We start from the raw sequence: 19,373 nt of genomic DNA on the forward strand, positions 1-19,373 counted from the left end.
CTGAATGGTATATTAGAAGAAGAAGTTTTTATTGAACAACTTGAAGGATTTGTTGAAGACAAGAATAAAGATCAGGTATGTAAATTGAACAAATCTTTATATGGTCTGAAACAAGCACCTAGAGCATGGTATGAAAGATTGCACTCTTATTTAATAAAGATTGATTTTATAAGAACAAGTGAAAACAACAATATGTACATGAAGAATGATGAAAATGGAATACTGATCTCAGCCATATTTGTTAATGATATTATATTTTGTGGAAATGACTCTCTATGCACGAACTTTGGAAATGAAATGAGCAAAAAAATTGAGATGTCATTAATCGGTGAGATAAAGTATTTTATAGGTTTACAGATACTGCAAATGAAAGATGAGATTTTCATTACTCAATCCAAGTACATAAAGGAAATCGTGAAGAAATTTGGAATGGAGGATTCAAAACCAGTAAGTACTCCCATGACTACCAATTGTAAATTAACAAAGAATGATGAATCTACATCTGTTGATGAGATACTTTACCAATCCATGATTGGAAAGCTAAAATATGTTGTTCACAACAAGCCAGACATAGCACATGCAGTAGGTATAGTTGCAAGATTCTCTGCAGATCCTAAGGAAACACACATGACAGCAATCAAGAGAATTTTCAGATACTTGAAAGGCACTGAAGATTATGGCTTAGTATATCATAAAGGAAATGACTTTGATTTAAAAGTTTATACTGATGCTGATTGGGTAGGCAACATTGATGACAGAAAAAGCACAAGTGGAGGAGCTTTCTTTTTAGGAGAAAGACTAGTGAGTTGGCTTAGCAAGAAACAAGGATGTGTTTCTTGTAGCAGAAGTTGAATACGTTGCTGTAGCATTGAATTGTACCAACATAGCATCGATCAAACAACTGTTGGAAGGTATAAATGAGAAAGTTACCGAGCCAGTAACTATATTCTGTGACAATACTAGTGCCATTAACATTTCAAAGAATCCTGTTATGCACTCTAAGACAAAGCACATCTCTATCAAATATCATTATGTTAGAGAAGAAGCTCAAGAGAAGAAAGTGGTGTTGGAGTATGTTAGCACAAAGGAACAAATAGTAGATATTTTTACCAAGCCACTACCAAGGGACACTTTTGAGTATCTCAGAAGTAAGTTAGGGGTCCTACCCCTATCTTCCATTCACTGACCGAGTTCGGTGAATGCATCAATTCGATGACTCTATAGAATATCTTTTAGGAGTTGATGTTGATTTACACACTTTAGGATGTTTTCTAAAGGTGTGCAGGAAACAAATACAGGGAACAGGAATTGAAGACAAAATGCTCTGACCGAGACTAAGTTGACACATAACAGCAGGAAATCACTTCATACAGGAATAAATTATGTTTTAGTTCTTTACTTTTTGGCATTGTTGTCAAAGGGGGAGAAGATTGAAGAAAATGAGGAGAAGACTAATGTATGGAGGAGAAGACTGATAATAGGGGGAGAGCATTTCAGCATTTCAGAATCTCACAGCAATCCGAATCAGTTAGGTCAAATTAATTGGTTTTGCCATCAATGTCAAAGGGGGAGATTGTTGGCATTATAACAAACAAGGGAGATTGTTGGCATTACAATAAGGATATTGAGAAGGTTGTTGATGATTATGGATATAACTGATCAAGGATGTTTACTATCTTAATATTATTATTTTGTCATTGATGTCAAGAAATTGATTTTCTAATTCAGTATGATGTTGCCATATCTTAAGAAGTATGATTTGATGAGTATAAAGATGTCGGTAAAAGACACAGAAAGAATGTGATGAATAAGAGGAGGAATAAGTTATTCAATGGGCAACTATTACCAAGTTAGACAATGATGAGATCATGATGTTTAGATTGTTTTGATATCCTACATATGTTGATTGATTGTAAGGTTAATACTATACTATGTTATCGAGCAAAGAACCTAGTCGGTAAACCCTAAGGTTATCGCTATCGGTTAATGAAGGCAGAATGTCTACCGAGCAAAGTTTAGTATTTACCGAGTTGCAACCGAATAGTAATAGAATGCATTGAATGAATAAAAGCATTATTTAATGAAGGAAGCTGATGAGATGGAACTGATTAAATGATTGGTATGTCGTGCATGAAGTTTGTTAAAGAATCTATGGTAAAAGAAAATCGGCAGGAAGATCTACAGCTCAGATTGAACTGCAATACCCTAGCACAAGTTCCAAGAAATGTATGCAAGTTCCAAGGCGGGGTAAAACATTTTCAGATCGAAGGATACATTGAACCTGGTCAAGTTTGAAGATCAGATGGCTATCATTGATCATGGGAAATGTGATCAAGGAGATTAAGCGGTTGGCAAATTGTTTATAAATAAAGAACTGTTGATAAACAATGTATGCGAGCAAGTGTATGCACAGGGATGCTACATAGTGATTACCGAGCACTGAAGCTTGAAGACATGTTTGAATAATAGAGTATAGAGCCCAGTAGATGGACAAGATAAGTCCTAGATTGTATTGAGCAAATAAGAATCTACTTTAGCATTTTAGATGTGAAGTTACAGATAGATTTTTATTACTGTTATTTAGCAAAGTGACATAAAATCTCTTAACCGAGTGGACTTAATAGTCTTATTTGTAAAACCCTCTGGCAAGGTGACATTCTGATTGAGTGTTTGAAATCCTTTAACAAGGTCACTTCTAACAAGGTGAAGATCGTAACAGATCTGAGGGAAATCCCTTAACCGAGTCACATCTAGCAATGTGTTTGTAATCTTTAATAGGATTTGCTTTTAACCGAGCATACTCTAGAAGAGTATATTTCTTAGTGGGTCCGAAATCCCACAGTGGTTTTTCCCTATTTGGGTTTCCACGTTAAATCTAGTGTTATGAGTGTTATGATGTTTATATGCTTTTGAGTTTGCATGTTTAGCAGTTTTGGTTATATTACTAAAGTATATGTTACCGAGGTTGAATCTGTTGTTTTTATGGAAGATTAAGGTTGTATGATTCACCCCCCACTCTCATCTTATTAGCTTGGCATCTGTACTTAACATTAAGTATCAAAACTCTCAATTGGTATCAGAACTATCAATTGGTATCAGATCTATCAAAACCATCCATAAGGGAAATCATTTCATGTTCTGTTGTCAAATCAACAAGAATATCAATGTTGGAAAGTGGAAAATCATCTTTGGGATAGGTTTTGTTGAGATCTTTAAAATCTGTATGTAGAGGAGGGGATTCGCTACATCTGGGATGTTGAATCCTAGAGAGCAAATCGATCTGCCACTACCTCACTTAAATTGGCGCTAAGGGTGAGCTAGGGGATAACAAAACAAATGCTTAGGCTAAAAGAGAAATAATTGAACGATGTAAAGTGCAGAAATGATGAAATATAAAAATCTAAATTAATAGAGCAATAAAAAATTGAAAGTATATTATATCAAAGAGTTGGGAAGGTCTTAGGTTTTGGGTGTGAGTGTGGCGTGTCATGATCTGTATGACCCAAAAATATAGAAATGTCCCGAGGGCCAACATTGACTTCTCCCAACCATGCAGAACTTGTTTGTCACCTATACACATAGAGCTGGGGGGAAATGTTGGGGTTTTATAGGGGTCTGCCTTAGTTAGACCCTTGCTTTGGTGTTTCCACCTCCACGGACAACCAGATTGATAGATTTGGTAAAATATAAAATGATAAAGTGCAAATAGAAACTATACTTTGCTTAATGGAAGCAAATCCCTATTGCAAATAGATAAAAGTGATGTATTGATAAACAAAATGCACCTAGATAATAGATACACTTAGAGATATGATCAAATATTTCATGCAATGATAAAAAGAGATAGATAAACAAGAAAGAGAAGACAAGGAGCGTAGCCAAACCCCCCTTTGTGAGACACGAGCGTGATGAAGCTCAAGATGTGTGCCTTGTGGTTGCAAGATAGTTACAAGAACATTGTAGATAGAGATATCTTGATAATGTTCTTCGAGACTTCAAGAAAGCCAAAGAGTAGAGCCAAGATTCCAACAGAGTAGAAACCCTCAAAATGAGCAAAGAAGAGTTTTTAAAGGTTGGAAAGAGGTGCAGAGAGCCATTATGATCGAAGGCAAGCTAAAAGACACGCGTTGGCAAGCGTCCGACTAATTGCAGGATTTGAGATTTTGCGGTCTTATCGGGACGTTAGTGTGGTGCACAGACATCTGTGTGTCGTTCTTCCATCTTTCCAAAGATAGACCCAAATGGAGTTTTAGGGCAAACAGAGGCACTTTGTCTTTAGGGCTCATAATGCCAAAATGATGAAATTTTGATCATGGTCCTGACATTAATGCATCGAGCACCATGCATAAGTGTCATAAATGCACTAGGCATAATTTAGGACACTACATTTTTCCCCCACTTTAGTGGACTGATCAACTTAAGGGATCAGGTGCACTAAAGTAGTTTCAGAAAGATGAATTTATTAAGCCCATGTAGTGCAATCAGTGCAATAAGTGTAATAAATACTTAGCCCAAATAGGATATTATAGAGGTCGCATAGGTCGTGTTATCAATCACATACGATGCCCCCAAGTCTCCACAACAAACCATAGTATTCGGTGTGATAAATCCCATACTACAAAATTTGAAAGTTTGTTAGCATGAAAAATGGAGGAAATTACTTCGATGAGAAGAATGGTTAAGGAGTATTAGTATATATAGAAAAGAAAAATTAGATAAATGAAAGTAGATGCCCCTTTGTGTTTTGCCCCCAATGAGGTGTGGGAAAATAGGAAAGAAAATGAGCCAAAGTTGTCCCAAAATGGTCAAGAAAAAATTTTGGGCGAAAATTAGGTTATATACTCAAAAGTTGGCTACGGGAAGGGTCATTTTAACTATTCACTGTGGGAATTTTGGCTATGATTTGAATAGAGTCTAAGCAAAAATTCCACGCAGATGAGAGCACAAGGTGACTAGGATCGAGGAGCTATGAACCACAGTGGAGTAGGGTGATGAGCCTAAGCAGGCACGCCTCAAATCACACTCCTATGCGTAATTTCAAACATTTTTTTAGTATTTTTGTCTTTAGTGCTACGCAGGTGTCCAGGTCCTGGCATTGTGTGTCCGTTTAGGATGCACGCTATCATCCAGGGACCACACTATCATCTAGGGATGGTACTGTCATCCTCCCTAGATATTGGCATCCAGAAGACGCATTGGCGTCTTAAGGATGTGCTAGTGTCTTAGTCAAATCATGGATAGAAACTGATGAATAATTTTATCTTTGTGCATAATTTTCCCAAGATGCTAGAGCACATGTTGGGCCATCTGCTCTAGATTTTGTGAGACCGAGCGGAGGAGTTTTCGATAGATGGCTACTCAAGAGAGTGGAACTGTGGTCGACTTTCTATCTACCAAAGTTCTAGTTCCACACACTAATGTTGTGAGTCCACATGGAGAGATGGGACGTAGATACTATGTCATTTCATTTGTCGACAAGGTAGATGATGGTGACTTTGATCAATGTCTATCACATCCTTCAGCTACCTATCCGCAGGGAGAGAGTATTACTTGCCATTTTATTGGCAGCAGAGTTGAGCAGGCAATAGGAGTGGACCATCAGTTAGAGGGTCGATGCGACCATGAATGTGTATTTGCGAGCGTTGGGTCAAGAATGACTTCTAATTCCCTTGGTACAACACATTGTGATGGCAACTCTGGCATGATAGGTACTTACAGATGGCCATGGATCAGAGCTAACTGTCGGGTTTTGCCCTTGATCCAAGAGATGGAGGAGCACGAGACAATGTACATGTGGGGGCAGAGCATGCTCACCCATATCTACTATGAGCTAGCTTAGTATGTGCATCATGAGTACCCGAGCTTGAAGGCATGCACGTTGCTATAGGTGTGGATATTCGAGCATATTATATGCACTCGGCCAGCCAGGTTTCCAATATCGATGTCATTGGATATGTTGAGGGCACACTGTTATCTGTTATGATGTGGTGAGTGGTGGACTGGTGACCTTATGTACACCCTTGATCAACTTAGGATCAGGGATGTCATTTGGCAGCCATTCTGGGATATGGGGATCCGGACCACAGAACACACGTAGATCCCACGGATGCAGCGTGACCACTTCCTTCTTGGGAACAAGGACCACATCATTATGTCTTATTACTGGTGACAATGCATACAACAGTTTGGGGAGGTGTAGATCATCCCACCTATCGAACCAACATATATATATTCAACCAGGAGTGAGGTACAACCTCAAGACTTTCCTTGCCCCATCCTTGGAGATGTTCAGGATAACTCTAAGGGCAGTGATGATGACAACGTCGCCCCACAGCTAGACATTGATGATGTCAGAGTCACCTCATACATTGCAGGTTGGTGGGGAAAGGTATGGCCTACTTCGATCTTCCTACCATATGCAATAGGAGGAGATGATGGAGCTTTGGGAGAGTACAACAATGACCAGCCCTCCTCAAGCGATGAGGGCGAGAGGTCGACACAATGACAATGGTTGGGTAGCTTGAGCCTAGAGAGATGAGTTCTTGTAGCGAGGGGGCTCCCACCATTGCCTTTTGCACCACCAACATGACCATTAGTACCATTAGCGATCATGGAGGGATCCTCGAGTAGGAAACCTCAACGAGACCTAGATTGGAAAAGGGGCGATCTTGGTATGTACTTTGATTTCAGTTTGTGTATTTCAGTCTTTTGCATATATGCTTTCACATATGTATATACATGTAGAGATATTGATACCATTGATACTGATAGAGAAACATTTTATGTTTGCAAAGGGTTTCATCAAGTGGTCGAGTTTTGTCCATCAAGCACTCACAGAGATTGTCCCTACTGTGCAGACCTGGGGCCTTGTGTTGGATGCCTACCAATTCCTCTAGACAGTAGGGAGACACACTCACTTGTTCGATCCTATAGCACGATTGTGGAAAACATATGAGGAGGGTCAGGTGGAGCTGGTGTAGGGAGAAGTACAGCTGGCCACCATGATGGGGCAGAGGGATCAGGATTTACTAGAGGTTCGTTGTGCCCTTAGAGAGAGAGACTAGGCAATTATGTGAGCTGACAGTGCCAAGAGAGCATGTGATGCTCTACAAAGACAAGTCGATGATCTTCAATGATGGGTGGATTCCACCCAAAAGGGTGCAGCTGGTCACCTTGACCACCCTCGAGTGCATCAGCTAATGTCGGACTTGGAGGTGACACTCCAAAGAGAGGCTTCACTATCAGAGGAGCCCATGACACATTGGGAGACCATGATGGATATGTGAGGGGAGCTGAGGGGCTTGTAGTCATGGTTCACCACTGCTACAAGATCGTAGTCCACCTCAGTGATACAACCCTCATGCCGAGACCAGGATCCTCTGGAACCTACAAATTTTGGGACCCATCCATCACAATGGTCATGAGACATTTTGTAGAGATTGATCCATTTTCCTTTTGATTCATCAGATGTATAGCATTATTTTGATGTATATATGGATGTACATATATATTTTAGAGACACATGCCTGCATCACATATTTTTGTAGTGATGTAATACATGCACATTGACATTGAAATTACACACACACACACATCTTCATCAAGGAAAAGATCTAGGGTAGGAAAAAAATGCAAATGGGGCGTTAGCCAAATGATTAGCGATGACCTACCCTTTAATTAACTTTTGAGTAATGAAATTCAAGTCAAACTTAGAAAGAAACATCACCCACTTAGCCAACCTTCCTAATAGATCAGAACTTGAAAATAGATGCTTAAGGATATCATTCTTGGTTATAACTCGTGTTTCTGCATGGATAATTAAATGCCTTAACTTTTGCATTATAAAGATGAGAGATAAACATTGCTTTTCTACAACATAATATCAAGTCTCATATTCTATCAAATTGAAACTAATGTAATAGACCACTCTCTCTCAGCCTTCATCATTGCGTTGAGCCAACAAAGCTGCTAAAGCATGAGATGAGGTTGAGATATACAAAAAGAAGGGTCTATTGAACATAGTCGGCATCAGAATAGGAGGGTTAGCCAAGTAATTCTTAATATGATTTAAAGCTTATTGACATTCCTCATTCCATTTGAAATGAACATCTTTTTTCAATAATCATGTGAAAGGAACTGTACGATCAACCAATTGTGCCACAAATCTACGAATGGCCTAAATCTTTCCTTGCAAACTACAAAGTTGAGAGATGTTTCTAGATGTAGGCATGTTTACAACTACATCAGTTTTATCATTATCTATTTCAACTTCTCGATGAGAGAATGAATCCCCAAATTTTCCCCACATTCACACCAAAGACACATTTGAAATGATTCAGTCTCATCTTATATAATCAAAGCCTTTCGAATATTTTTAATATGCATTTGATAAGTGATAGATTTTACCAAGATATCATCAACATAATCTTCCAAGATCTTGTGGATGAAATCATGGAATATCAAGGTCATATCTCGTTGATAGGTTGACCCTATGTTTTTCAACCCAAATGGTATGACAACATAGCAAAAAGTTCCCCAAGGAGTCATGAAGGCATTTTTATACCGATCTTCTGGATTAATACGAATCTGATTGTACCCTGAGAAACCATCCATGAAAGAGAGAAAAACATAACCTGCAGTTGAATCTATGATCATGTCAATGTTTGAGAGTGGGAAGTCATCCTTAAGGAAAGCTTCATTCACATCCCGAAAGTCAATGTAGATGTGGATTCGACCACCGGGTTTGCTAACTGGAACAATGTTCAAGTTCCAAGTTGAATAGTCGATAGGATGGATAAAACCATCTTTTAAAAGCTTTTCTCTCTCTGTCTTGACTAATAAGGCCACTTTAGGATTCATTTTCTGAATCTTTTGTTTCACTGGCTTAGCATTGGGACCTCGCTTAGTATCAAGACTAAGCACAATACTATATACGATAATTGATTCATCAATGTCTGGCATTTATTCATAAGACCAAGCAAAGATGTCGGAGAATAGATGCAAAAGATCAAAATATTCATTAAACTCCTCAAAAGATAACATTTCCCAACTTTGATGGCTTTGTTGGGAGTTGTATCACTCAAGATGATATTAGTAGTTTTCCCACTAAGGAGCGTATTATGATCTGGAGGATGAGATGTGGGTATATTCTCTTCATTACAAGATAAGGGTGCCCCATTCTCAACGTATTCCCCAAAATATGTTTCGTTATTCAAACAATAAGGGAATCAACATTTATGGTGATAAGAGGGCAAATCATCACACACACCTAGAAATTCCTTCAAGGATTCTTCTGAAGGAAAGAGGTCCAAGGGAATTTCATTTGGTGATGCAACACTATCAATGAGTTTTGGATGAACAAGCTTAAGAGGAAGAGGGTAGACCAAAATCATGTTAACAGTTAACCATGGTTTCATCCTTCGACCTATATGACAATATCCCAATCTAGTGTTGTGGTGACGAGGTTTGGCTTCCAAAGAAATTTAAATACCTTGTTCATTAGGTCCACAAACTTTCCCGTCATAGCTAAGTTGTGATACAAGCTTATATCCAGAACCATAAATATCTTGCAATTCCTTAAATGAAGGAGGTTTTGTGTAGAAAAGGTGATCAACATGATAAGCATCACCCGACTTTATGGACACATAATCGTCTTTTGTAGTCAAAGTGAACAAAATTTTTAGGAAATTTCAGATGGATGGGGTCAACCTTATATTCACAAACATGAGAGTCTGTGAAATCTAAGGAGCCCCAATCATCACCCAAGAATGCATTTGTCTTTGATGAAGAGGGTGATTTAGCTGGAGAAACATTACCAGGGGTAGACTCCAAGTCTTGTACCTCGAGGAGATCTATTTTGGGGGAGTCTTCTTTTAGAGAATCTTGCTCCCTCAGTGATTTTTCCTTCATGACATCTTGATTTCCAAGGGATTCCTCCTTCCACTCTTCCTTTTTGGGGGACGAAATAGAGGCAAAAATCATCACTGAAGAAGATAAAGTTGACACATAGTTTTGAAAAGAAGGCACAACCGAGGCTTGACCCACTCCTGCTATTTGACATAGGCGCATAGCCTCAGGGTCAGCCTTGATTATGACAACTTGGTTGTTAGATACAAACTTCACATATCCATGAAGCATAGATGATACAACTCCCAAGGCATGAAGCCATGGTCTACCCAAAAGGAGGTTGTAAGACAGAGCACCTAACATCACATGTACAAGGGTTGGGATAGTAATAGGCCTAACCTTCAAAGAGAATATGGCTATCCCTACAACAATTTTACCACTATTGTCAAATCCTCGGATAAACAAAGAAGAGGCTGCCAAAGAATTTGGGTCCACCTTGATTTTTGGTAACAAATCCAGGCCATAAACATTAAGTGCAAAGCCTATATCAACAAGTGTTCGTCTAATACCAACACAGTTCACATGAAAAATTATCATTAAAGGATCCACCAAATTTCTCACTTATGGAGGCGAGAGTTCATCGGAATAGAAAGTAATATTCGGCGAATCTGTGCGAATATGACCATGTTGATAGCAGGGCAGCAACAATGTAGGAAAACTGAGAGGGGGGGGTGAATCAATTTTCAACAAACTCAACCAAATTAATCACAACTTTAGATTTGATCAATAACAACAATAGCAAAGATAAACACCACATCAACAACACACATAACACAATGATTTTTTATGTGGAAAACCCACAATAAGTGTTATTTAGATGAGAGGGGGGGTAAATCAGATAACCTCAATAATTATTACTCTAATCAGATTCAACCTCGATAGCATTTACTTGATATGCAACTTATGACTGTAAATCATTCAAACTCATAAACAAATAAACATGAAACATTAAATCACATTTGACACCAGATTTAACATGGAAACCCTAATAGGGAAAAACCACTGTGAGATTTTGGACCCACAAGAAAATATACTCTTCTAGAGTATGCTTAGTTAAAAGCAAATCTTGTTAAATATTACATACACATTGCTAGATGTGACCCGGTCAAGGGATTCCCCTCAGATCTATTAGAAGTGACCTTGTCAAAGGATTTCAAACACTCATTCAGAATGTTACCTTCCAAGAGGATTTACAAATAAGACTGTTAAATCCACTCGGTTAAGAGATTTCCTGTCACTTACAAACATAAATAACAGTAATAAAATATATCTGCAACTTCACATCTAAAATGTTAAAGCAGATTCTATGTGCTCAATATGCTTAAGATAATCTTGTCATAAGACTTATCTTTCTCCTTGTTGGGCTTCTCAATCTGTTCTTCAATCTCCTGTACTCGGTAATCACCTCTGTAGCATCACTGTGCTTCAGTTTGCCCGTATTTTTGTTTAACAACATTGCTTTATTTATAAGCAATTCCCAACCACTTAATCTCCTTAATCACATTTCCCATGATTAATCTTAGCCATCATATCTTCAAACTTGACTAGGTTCATTGTATCCTTCAATCTGAAAAACATTTTATCTTGCCTTGAAACTTGTATACCTTTCTTGGTACTTGTGCTTGGTTAGGACCGTTTAATCTGTGTTGTAGATCTTACTCTTGAATTTTAATTGTCGTTGATCCTTAACAAACTTCTTGCACGACATTCCTATCTTCAATAAACCTCTAGCTCATTGGCATGCTTCATTAAATAATGTATACACTTTATTTAATGCATTTTGTTACTGCTCGGTTGATACTCGATTAATACTGAACTTTACTCGGTAGACATTCTCTTCTCGGTGACTTTTTCATTCATTAACTGACATCGGTAACCTTGGAGTTTACCGACTAGCTCCTTGCTCAGTAAAATAGAATAGTATCAAACCTTTACTCATTCTATTCCATGAAATCTTTTCCCCTTCTTGTTCAATGTTTGAATACATATATATAGGATATCAAAACAATCAAAACATCATAATCTCATCACTGTCAAACTCGGTAATAGTTGCCCATTGAATAACTTATTATTCCCCTTCATTTTCACATTCTTTATGTGTCACTTACTGACATCTTTATACTCATCAAAACATACTTTTTAAGATATGGCAACATCATACTGAATCAGAAAATCAATTGCTTGACATCAATGACAAAATAATAATATTAAGACAGTAATCATCCTTTATCAATTATATCATTTATCTCCAACAACCTTCTTAATATCATCAAACATCAAACTTATTGTAATGCCAACAAATAAGATGATACTTAGTAGTAGTATGTGCAAATATTTCAATGGGGAACGCACAATCATTCAGGGGCATTGCCTAGAGTTCACTGCTCAAAAACAAGAAGGGCTACAATCCTAAGGAATGCTCATTTCCTTACAAAGATCAGACAACAATCCGGATTACATGAACTAAAAGAATAGCATCTCCAAATACCTAATTATAGTTCTAGTTAAGCACACTGTCTGCACAACAACTCTTCTATGTTCTTCTCCATACTTCTGAATGATAAATTCAGTTGTTCACACATACAATATACTCTCAGATCATAAACAAAACCACATACACACAAATAACATGATCATAATGCCTATTTATACAAATCATCAACCTTACCCTTAATGTTGGCTCAACACATAAGACCTAATTACAAAATTACATCACATGATACATAAATCCATAACTGGACCAATACAATGTCGGAAAGGAAATAGCAAGGACCCAAATCAAATCCTCGAACACACAACACCACCAATTAATTTTCCAAGATCATCTGCAACATGCTACACCACCAAATATGTCGCATAACACAAAAAATACCACCGGCCCAATAAAATATTCATTAACGTACACCACGAGCAATGCAGACCACCAAAATGCATAGCACATGATCAGAGAACATCAACAAGCAACATTAATTCCACGACAATCACCACAACAACTCAAATAACAAGATTCATCATTACATCACTAGAGCTCAAGAACGCCAACTAAAAAACTGAAAGATACGCTTGTGAAGTTCCAAATCATGAACCATCCGATCAGAGGACACACATGAACGTCCCAAACATTCTCCAAAATCTGCAACTCGAGATATAATCATTCTGGAGTAATATAGATCAAATACCATAATTCTGCAACATTGAATACTGAAAAACCAGTCCACATACCGAACCTCATAACTCGACCAAATCGCTTCATAGCATCATGAAAATCATATTGAATCAACTAGAGATAAACATCTCAAAACCCAATAAACCACATCAGCACATCTACAACAGATCATCAAAATAACTCTCTACAATACACCAATTCTCTCCAACACAAGAATATGTTGACATCAATGACAACAACATATCCCAACAACTCTAATATCCAACAATCTCCCCCTTTGGCATTGATGATGACATATGGATGTGAAAAAAAATCAATGCAAAGAAAGAAATCAGCAACCACCAATCTCCCCCTAAGATCATAAGGATCAGCTCCCCCTTAGACAGATAACTCAAAAATATTTCAAGGTTTTTCACGTACTCTTCTCCCCCTTTGATAGCAATGCCAAAGACACAAACAAATCGTGCATCTCTCCCTCTAAGAAGGACAATCTCTCCCCCTTGAGATAAACTCACAAACCCAAATAATTGATCAGCATACTAACTACTCCCTCGGAGCAACAACACCCACTCATCAATCCAAATAATAGGATAAGACAACGAAGTCCACTAGATCAATGCAGCCCAATGCATCTAATTCATAGCAGGAGAGGCAATCACCCCTAACTTATCTCTCCGATATGCAAATGTTTCTACAAGAAAAGGCTTAGTGAATATATCTGCAATTTATTCATTTGTAGACACGTACTCCAATCTAATTTCCTTATCGGTGACTTTCTCTCTCAAAAAATGAAACTTGATTGATATATGCTTTGTCTTAAATGCAACACTGGATTCTTATAAATATTGATAGCACTAGAATTATCACAATAGATAACAGTAGGCTCATGATAAATAACTCTAATATCCTTCAGCATCTGCTTCATCCAAATAACTCAAGTATAGTTGCTAGCAACAGTAATGTATTCAATTTCTATAGTAGATAAAGAAGTAGAATCTTTCTTCTTACTTGTCCATGCAACCAGCTTCTTTCCTAAAAAGAATTCTCCACAGGTAGTTCTCTTTTGGTCATCAACATCAGCTGCCCAATCAACATCAGTATAAGCATTTAAAGTGAAATCATCATCCTTCGGATACCACAAGCCATAATCAATTGTTCCCATCAAGTATCTAAACATCCTCTTCACAACAGTAAAATGATTTTCCTTAGGATCAACTTGAAATCTAGCAACAAGGCATACAACATTCATAATGACAGGCCTAGTCTGAGTCAAATAAAGTAGTCCACCAATCATAGATCTATACAAGGTCTGGTTAGCCTTTGGGGATTCATCACCTTTTGACATCTTACATCCAATCGGCATAGGATTTCCAACAGGTTTGGAATCATCTAGCCCAAACTTCTTCAACAATTCATTCACATACTTAGATTGAGATATGAAAATGCCTTTGTCAATCTGTGTAATTTGCAATCCGAGAAAGAATTTCATCTCACCTATCATAGACATTTCAAATTCTTTTTGCATATCATCAGCAAACTTCTTACTCATATCATCATCTCCTCCAAAAATAATGTCATCAACAAAAACTTCAATAATCAAAATGTTATCATTATCAATCTTGAAGTACAAATTACTATTAGCAGTACCTTTACAGAATCCTAACTTCATCAAACACCTGTCCAATCTAGCATACCAGGATCTAGGAGCTTGTTTAAGACCATACAATGCTTTGTTCAATCTGTGTACCATGTCTTCTTTATCTATTAATGAAAATCAATCTGGTTGCTCAATCTAGACTTTATGTTCTAACTCACCATTTAAAAAGGATGACTTCACATCCATTTGTTATACCTTGAATTTCTTATGAGCAACATGTGCAAGAAATAGTCTAACATCTTCAATTATAGCTACCGGAGAAAAAATCTCCTCAAAATCAATACCTTCCATTTGTGAATATCCCTTACATACCAATCTTGCTTTGTTTCTAACAATTTTTCCAGCTTCATTCAACTTATTCTGGAACACCTATTTAGTACGAATCACATTCTTGTCCTTAGGTCTCAAAACAAGTTCCCATGTTTTGTTCTTTTCAATCTGATCTAACTCCTCTTCCATAGCTTTTATCTAGTTTTCATATTTACAAGCTTCAACAACATCTTTAGGCTCAATTTTAGAAATCAAACATGTCTCTTCAGCAACAATCCTTTTCCTAGTAATCACACCTTTATTTTTATCACCAATAATCTGATTCTCTGAATGATTTAATCTTACATACCTTGGGGTCTTCTGATTATTCTGATTTTTGGGCTCTTGAACTTCTTCACCGGAAGCAAAAACAACATTCACTATCTCTACCTCTACTGGGTCACTTTTCTTCATGCTCTTAGTCTGCACTTGCTTTGCAATAACATCATGATCATCAGACTCATATCCACATGCTCTAATTTTCTTCTCATGATTCTCATCTATCTTCACATTTACACTCTCCACTATCTTTCGTAGTCTCTTATTGTAATATCGGTAGACTTTTCTCTTAGTAGAATATCCCAAAAATATTCCTTCATCACATCTTGCATCAAATTTTCCTATATCCTCATCTCTTTTGATATAACATTTGCTTCCAAATATTCTGAAATATCCAACTGTAGGAACATGACCAAACCATATCTCATAAGGGGTCTTACCAGAATCACCCTTTATATGCAGTTGGTTGAATGTGTATGCAAGAATGCTAACAAATTCTCTCCAGTAGATATGCAGAACATTTCTTTCAATCAACATAGTTCTAGCAGCATCCAAAAATGTTATGTTCTTCCTTTCAACAACTCCATTCTACTGAGGGGTTCTTGGATCACATAATTGTCTTCTGATTCCATGCTCTTCACAAAATGAATTAAAATCATCGGAGGTGAATTATCCTCCTCTGTCAGACCTCAGACACTTCAGCTTCAATCCTATCTTTGTCTCCACTTTAGCTTTGAATATTTTGAATTTATCCAATGCTTCATATTTCTCCCTTAGAAAAGTGACACATAACATCCTAGAGTAGTCATCAATCGGAAACATAAAGTATATGTCTCCCTGCAAGCTTCTCACTCTAGAAGGTCTACATAAATCAGTATGAACAAGTTCTAATAATCCATTAGATGTATACAATTTACTCTTGAATGAAATTCTTGTTTGCTTTCCCAATTGACATTCTTTACATATCGGATTAGTAGGCTTCAGTGTCTTAGGCATATCTCTAACAGCTTGAGTAGAACTAATCTTAATCATGTCGTCAAAGTTAACATGAAACATTCTCCTAATGCAATCTCTATACTGGAGCTATTCAAGATCTTACATTTCCCATTCTTAAATTGCAAATTATATATCTTATCAACCATCTATCCAACACTAAAAAGATTATGCTTCAAACCTTCAACATATAAAACATCATCAATATTATGTTTACCATCAAGAGAAATAGAACCTCTACCACAGATTACACAAGCTTTATTGTCTCCAAATATCACCAAACCGCCATCATACTTCTTCATATTTACAAATTTACCTTTATGACCTGTCATATGATGTGAACAACCAATGTCAATCACCCATTCATCTTTCTCATCAATCTTAGCAACCAAAGATTTATCTTCAATAGTACAGCTTGTAGAATCAGCAGATACCAGATCATCTTCCTTGATAGCAGTGAACACAAACTCATCTTCTAAATTCCCTTTCTTAGACTCCTTATCTGTTACACCTTCATCAGAAACATAATAACATTTCTTCTGATATCTATGCTTCAGGTTAGGCTTGTAAGGCTTATCATAGTTAGATATTTTTTCTGCTCTTTCAGGACACCTCGAAGTGAAATGACCAATCTTATTGCATGAGAAACATTTCAAGGGTAACTTTCCTTCATACTTACCATCTCCCTTAGGCAATCTTCTGGCAATAAGTGCTTCAAGCTCTTCTAGCTCTCTTTCTTGATCTTCCATCTCTCTCATTTCTCTTTCATATCTAGACACCCTAGTTGAACTTTCTCCCGGATCATACTTTTGCTTCCTGGATAAAGTAGATTTAAATACAGTCTCAGTTTTACCATGTGATTCACCAAGTTTTCTCAATTCAAAAGAAACAAGCTTACCAATCAACATATCTATTGTCACAGTTGTCACAGTCTGGATCTCATCAATAACAACAACTTTATGTTTGTAAGCAAGAGGCAAAGATCTCAACACTTTAGCCATAATTTCATCTTCTTCAAGGACTCCACCGGCATATTTGATGTTTAACACAAGATCATTCACTTTATTCATAAAGTATGTAATATTCTCATCTTCTCCCATCTTCAACATCTCATATTTTCCTTACAAGCTCTGCAGTTTAGCAACTTTCACATGTTTATCCCCTTCATACAAGGTTTCAAGCTTCACCCAAATCACATGTGTAGTCTGCAATCCCATCACATTAGTCATCTCTGCTTCAGTCAAGGCACTCAACAATGCTTCCTTATCTCTTATATTATGTTCAATAGCTTTGATCTCATCTGCAGTAACAAGACCATTCAAAGGAACAATGTATGCATTCTTTGTAATCTTCCAATATTCTTCTCCAACACAATTCTCGTGAGCTTCCATCTGGTGCTTCCATATAGAGTAATTAGTTCCATCAAATCTCAGACTCTCCTTCTTGAAAACAACAACTACCATTCCAAATCTCCTCAAGCGATCAAGCTCCTTCCAGAGGATCTATCTCTGATACCAATTGTTGATAGCAAAGCAACAAAAATGCAGGAAAACTGAGAGGGGGGTGAATAAGTTTTCACCAAACTCAACCAAATTAATCATAACTTTATATTTTATCAATAATGACAATAGAAAAGATAAATACCACATCAACAACACACATAACACAAGGATTTTTGACGTGGAAAACCTAGTTAAGGGAAAAACCACGGTGGAAACCTACCCACAATAAGATGATACTCTGCAGTAGTATGTGTAAATATTACAATTGGGAATGCACATGCATTTAGGAACACTGCCTAGAGCTCACTACTCAAAAATAAGAAGGGATACAACCCTAAGGAAGGCTCACTTCCTTACAAATATCGGACAACAATCCAGATTACAGGAACTGAAAGAATAGCATCTCTGAATGTCTGATTACAGTTTCGGTTAAGCATACTATCTGCACACCAACTCTTATATTCTCTTCTCCATACTTTCAAATGATAAATTCACTTGTTTATGCATACAATATACTCTTAGATCATAAACACAACCACAGACACACAACTAACATGATCAAAATGCCTATTTATACAAATCATCAACCTTACCCTTAAGGTCAGCTCAACACATAAGACCTAATTATAAAAGTACATCACACGATACATAAACCCATAACCAAACCAATGTAATGCCGACAAGGAAATAGAAAGGACCCAAATCAAATTCTTGAACACACAACACCACTAATCAATTCTCTAAGATCATCTACAACATGCTACACCACCGAATATGTCGCATAACACGAAGAATACCACCAGACCAATAAAATATTCATTAATGCACACCACGATCAACACGGACCACCAAAACACATAGAAAATTATTAGAGAACATAAAAAAGCAACGTGAATTCCACCACAATCACCGCAACAACTTGGATAACAAGATTCATCATTACTACATCACCGGAGCTCAAGAACACCGATTGACAAACTGAAAGATACGCTTGTGAAGTTCCAAATCATGAACCATCCCATAAGAGGACACACATGAACATCCCAAACATTCTCTGAAATCCACAACTTGAGATGTAATCATTCTGGAGCAATATATATCAAATACCATAACTCTGCAGCATAGAGTACTAAAAAACCAGTCCACATACCAGACCTCATAACTCGACCAAATCACTTCATAGCATCATGAAAATCATACTGAATCAACTAGAGATAAGCATCTCAAAACCTAATTAACCACATCATCAAATCTGCAACAAATCATCAAAACAACTCTCTGCAATACACCAATTCTCTGCAACACAAGAATATGTTGACATCAATGACAACAACATATCCCAACAACTCTAATATCCAACAATGGGGATAGAAAGTAATATTTGGCGAATCTACATGAATATGAACCATCAATACATTCACATCCACCGGTATCATAGAAGAAGGCAACAAGATCCTTTGCAAGGCTTCCTGTAGCATACCTTGATACACTGGAGCAATTTGGAGCAAATCCCATTGTAAGGTGTTAGTGGGAGTAACCTTAAGTTGGTCGATAAGATCAT

The sequence above is a fragment of the Cryptomeria japonica genome, chromosome 7 (genome assembly GCF_030272615.1).
Source record: "Cryptomeria japonica chromosome 7, Sugi_1.0, whole genome shotgun sequence".
NCBI classification, from domain to species: Eukaryota; Viridiplantae; Streptophyta; class Pinopsida; order Cupressales; family Cupressaceae; genus Cryptomeria; species Cryptomeria japonica.